The sequence below is a fragment of the Hydra vulgaris genome, chromosome 10 (genome assembly GCF_038396675.1).
Source record: "Hydra vulgaris chromosome 10, alternate assembly HydraT2T_AEP".
NCBI lineage: Eukaryota > Metazoa > Cnidaria > Hydrozoa > Anthoathecata > Hydridae > Hydra > Hydra vulgaris.
The window spans coordinates 7,659,587-7,665,586 of NC_088929.1; positions in this window are offsets into that span (position 1 = coordinate 7,659,587).

Here is a 6,000-nt window from a genome sequence, read left to right on the forward strand (position 1 = left end):
TGGCGCTAGTCGGCAAGACACAGAAACGTCATTCCCCCTTTAAAATCACTTGGGGACGGCCCGAAACATTGGAAAACGTTTTAAACGATAAAACTCAACTATTAGTAGGTTGGTAAAAAAAACACATTAGTACAGCTGAAAGGTCTGTTGAATCCAGGAGAATGCTTAAAACTTCAAAAATGAAGATCAATAAACTCTTAAGGTCGCTAAAAAAGATTTTAAATTTACATATTCTTAGAAAAAAATGGACCTGAACCTCACTATTATCTCAAAATCGAGAATAACTTTTCGAATAAAAGCATATAGTAAGTTTTTTTCTGGGAAGCAAATAAAAAAACCCTCTGTTAGTGAAGTCATTCGCATCAAAAGATTAAAGATGTGCATTGAGCACAAAGATTGGTTATGCAAACGATGAGCAAAAGTTACATGTTAATTGGGTAAAAGTTTAACCTCCAAACATGCAAGGCAACCATTAGACATGACAAAAAGATAAATGTTTGTAGTTGTTTTAATGCACACAACTTCACCGGGTTGAGGGTATCTTGGACCAGCATTTGTATCACAAAATCCTAATAAATCTTTTTGGACTAAGTATAGAATAACTTTTATATAATAAGAACTACATCTTTCAAAAACACAATGGTCCCAAACTTACGGCATGGTTGAATAAAACATATCTAGAATCAAAGTTGCCCAAATCGGCCTTTTCCCCAACTCATTATTATGGTCACATTAATTTTTAAAAATGATTTCGCAAAATATTTTCCAAAATTTTTTATCTCAACTATATAAATTTTCAAACCATCTTGTAACACAAATACCAGTTAGAGCCTTTAGTGTACTCAATGTATGAAATTAGTTTTCATTTTGATACACCAAATTGAAAATACCTGTTTGCTTTGCACTTTATTTCAATCATTTTGTAATCTCCTTTATTATATCCAACACATTTCTAATTTCAGGTATTTTGCGAGAATGATTAATAACCAAACTCAGTCTATGACACGCGCAATGAGTGTATATTTCTTTTGGTTGAATGCTCAGACATTGGGCTCGTACACCTGATAATGATCCTCCCTTTGATATTACACCCTTGAATTCTTGGCCTATCATATTTTTAATATTCAAATTAAGGTTGTGTAAAGCTTGCTTAATTTTAGTAAAAGTATCTTTGGCTCTCACACGCTTCAACTTTACAAAATCCTCGCTCATCGCATAGTCCATATCAACAAATCTTAGTACAAGGAATAGTTGCTCTAGGTAGTGAGAAGTAATTGCATCTGTATGGACAGAAAAATATTTGTCTTTCTATAATTATTCTTTCATAGAAGCCCGTGCCATATCTTTTTCTAAAACCACAATAATCTTAATTTGAACAAATTTCAAGCGTACGACCCAAAGTTATGACATTATTTGCTACAATTAATAACAGTGTTCACTATTCATTTCAAAATTCGTGTATTGCATTTAATTCGTTCAGCATGTTCTTCATTTAGTTGACTGTCAGCTCTAAAAGAAACTATTTCAAGTGTTCATTAAAACATGTTTATTCAAACAACGTTTGTGATAAACTCTATTTTTGTAATAATCTAAATTTTTTTTAAACTTATTACAATTACTGAAGGGCATGATAAAAAAAGACCCCTAGCTCTCTCTTTATTTTAAAAACAAAACCCAGTGACCGCAAAACAAACTTTGCTGTACAACAGAATAGCATGCCCGAATAACATTTGCTTAACCCTTGATTAAAAACTATATGCAAAAACCTTTGGTATGATATGTTTAGTGATCTGTTGAATTTTTATATCTGGCAACATCGTTATTATAATTTGCTCAATAGCCATTATGGTCATACCCAGCCGGCATTTGGTATTAAAAAGACTTCTTTTAAACGTTCAAAAGACGTTTAAAACTTCTTTTTTATGTTCATAAGACGTTCTTATTGAAACAAACGCCGCCTGGTTCGAAGAAGTAATGACATTTCTAATGTCAAAAAAACGAGTGTTCTTAACACCTGACATCATTTTCGGGCGTTCTTCAATTGTATGTCGTTTTCTTGATGATTACAGGTTGCAGTAAAAGATGTGGACACTAATTCGTCTGACTTTTTTTTCTGTCAAGTTTATGAAATAGGTCAGAGGCAGTGATGGATCCAGGAGGAAAGGGGATAAGGGATATGCATCAATTTTCATGTGAACCTAAAACTCCTAAAATATTTTAGATTGAGAACCTTTTATTTATTTTTTTAGGAGACGTAAATGTGGTACAAAGTACAAAAATATTTCATCATTTAAACCCCAATACCCCCTCCCCCACAAAAAATGGTCAAAGGAAATATCATCTTTAAAAGACGTTGGCATATTCTCATGAAAAATTGATTGTGATTACTCTTGTACGAGTTCTATTGAAGACCTGCTCATGTATCACTTCTGATTGTCGTTTTTGTAAAAATAAGATAGTAATTTCACAAATTTTTTTGCAGAAGATTTCAACATTTTTAGTTTTTTAATTCGTTCTTTCTAAGCCCCATCTTTTTATTTTTAATTCATATTAAACTAAATTTTTATAAGGATAAAAAAATACATATAAATACAAATGCTATACGAGTGCTTGCAAAAAGATTAAAAACAAACCGATTGAAGAAAGTACTCAATTTTTATGCAAAAATAAAGCGTTGTGCACTACAATGTTTTCCTTTTATATCTGTGCTAAATACACACAAAATCTGTTGGCTAACGTTTAAAAAGACAACTTAAAAACTGACATATATCATTACTTTTATCATGTTGCTATGCAATAAAGTTTAATTGTCATTTTTGCGAAAATCTAGTGTTTTTATAGATGATGTTCTATTGACGTCACGATGTAAACATTGTTACTCCGACGCCATCTTGTTGGTCAAACAAATGCGCATTTGTTTTACGCAAGGCTAATTATTTTTATCTGTTAATGTGATTCCTATCGAATAGCAGTTAAAAAGTTTACTAATTTGAATAAATTAATGTAGAATTTAATTCTCACAAAAAAGTTGTAGAAGATCCAAATGACTACAATTTAAATACAAACAAAAATACTATAAACTTCAAGTTGTCGAAAATTTATGTTTAGCTTTAGCTGAAATTCCAGATTTTTTTTCTACAATCCATAGACTTTTTATTTATAATTTAACTCCAAGCATGGTTGATGGTCATAAATTAAACTTTAAAGTTAAAAGCTGTGTGTTTAGTAGCTGCTCATTAAATTGAACCCTGCAGTTAAGAAAAGTATAGGCTTTTGATGAAAGTTTGATATAAAGGTTTTTATTGGTTTTAAGATATGTAAGAAGTAAAAATTATGAATCAAATTAAAAAGTTTATGAAATAAGTTTTAACATTTCAAGGACTTTTATGTATAGTACAAGCATGTTGTTTGTTGATCTCCTGACACCAAATAAACACTTGTAAAACATACGAAGCTGTTACAGTATTATTTATGACTTATGCTGCTTAAAGAAAAGAAAAAAATTGGAGAAAAAGAAAAAACCTCATAACAGTAATAAAATAGTATCAGGTATTGACAGAGAACTGTGATACGTGTAAATTTGTGGAATTTAGATGAAAATATCATTACTTAAAAAATTGAATTTACTTCATGAATTTGTTAGCAAAGTCTACATTTACATTTAAATTTTACTACATAAATTAATATACAACACCTAAGTTAGAGCTTGAGCAGTTTTGACTTATTTCATTGAATTCATTGATGCATCTTTAACTATTTTTGATGTCTGTAAACAAAAATCCCTTAAGCAAAGTTTTTACTCAAAGCTTAAAAAGAAAGAAAATCCAAAAAGCGGAAAGGATTAGTTGAATAAAGGATCCATTTAAAACAAATTTGAGTTTTTGTAACTTATTAGTTATATTTGCTTTCAATTTTGTGTTTTCGCAAAACAAAATTTTTCAATGTATATATTCAATGTATATATATATATATATATATATATATATATATATATATATATATATATATATATATATATATATATATATATATATATATAAATATATATATATGTATCTATATATCATTGTTCAGGTGAGACACCTTCAAAATTAAAGTAAGCAAAGCATACTTTCGAGGATTTAGTTGGTTTTTGTCTATAAACAGATGCAATCCACTCGCAGTGCCTCTGTCAACTCAAGCGTTTTACTATCTTGATGCTTAATAATAGCGGGAAAGCTATGGAAAAATATCTTGTCACTGTCACAATATCAACTGTTGACTTGAGCAACTGATGACAATACAAGTACTTGGCACAGTTTTACTGACAAGAATAAAATAATTTATTGTTTCTATGAAAAACAAACAATATTTTTACTCACGTTTCAAAACAGCTTTTTTTTAAATGTATAATGAAAATAAATAAACCAATTTTCTATAACTAAAAAATCTCTTTTATTAAACTTTTATTTTCACCTATAAAATTCGAATTAGAAAAGTTGTACTTTATATATTACACAATTCTAAAAAAAGATGTGATGTATATTATTTTAAAGGTGCTAGTGCAGCATTTTTTTTGTCAATTTGAGCATAATTTACATATAAGTGTACTTGAAAAGTGATTTTTTAAAAATCCAGATAACTTAAAACGTTTAGAATCATGTTAATTTATAGTCAACAAAAGGTTGTGTTATATACAATTAAGATCAAATAATAAGTTCCTGTTGTTTGCATTCATCTTTGAATTCAATGGTTTTAGAAAACACTGCTTATGTCCAACACACTTTACTTTCAGTGGTAATAGAATTTAACATAAGGCCCACAACTAACAACATCTTTAAATGAGAAAGAGTAACCTTCTGAGAAACTAATTGCGCTCTAATCAGATAAAATTGATCTTCTAAACATAATAACAGCTTGCTTGAATATGTTTTAGTACTTACAGATCTATTATGTATTTACTAGTATTATTTATGGAAATCCTTGAAATGTTACAACTTATTTTAAAAAATTTTAGAATTTGATTCGTGTCCTTTTCCTACTTCTCTCAAAGCTAATGCAGATCTTTCAATCAATATTGTCAACTATGCATACTTTTATTTGCAGTAGAATTTGATGCTAAGAAGGATTAATTAAAAACACTGCTTTTAAGCAAGCATTTAAATTCAAACTTTAACTTATGAACAGCACCCATGTGATAAGATAATTTATCAATAAAAAGTCTGTTTTATAAAATATATCCTTGACATGACACCAAAAAGATACATATATAATTTCAACAGTTTGAAGTTTATAATAAAATTATAGTCATTTGAATCGTCTGCATTTTTTTTACATCTTTAGCTCGAGTTTTAATTGACTCTAAAATCACACATTTTTTTAAGTTTGTGGCTTCGCTTGTTTCAAATTTTTATTCTTATTAATTATTATTAAATACTTTTAATATACTAAAGCAATTTAATAAGTAATGCAGCATATTATTTATATACATAGGATTTTAAAATCTTAATACAACAGTTAAAATAATTTAAAAAAACATCTTAAAAAAAATCTTATAAGAAAAGTTATTTAACATGATAAACAACCAAAATGTGTTTACTATGCCTGAGTTATGTATGATAGCAAATTGACAAAAATATTTAAAAAAAGAAAAAAATCTTATGTTTTAAAATAGTTAAGTCTACTTTTAAATGCTTTGGAGTACTTTATATACAGCTTACTTATATATGCATTACTTATAATTTAATAGTAATGTTCAAATAAGTAAACTGTATATAAAGTACTCCAATGCATTAAAAACTTTTGGTTTACAAAAGTGTATTATATTATTAATATAATGCACCTTTGCAACAAGTTATTTTGTAAAGTTTTACTTTAAGCAAAAACTAATTAGTTATATTGTGAGATGGATAACATAATTCTACATAAATTTATTCAAAAATAATCTTTAAAAACCTATCTACTTCAAGATTTGTTATTTAAATAACTGTTTTTAAATACGTTATGCTAATAAACACTCGC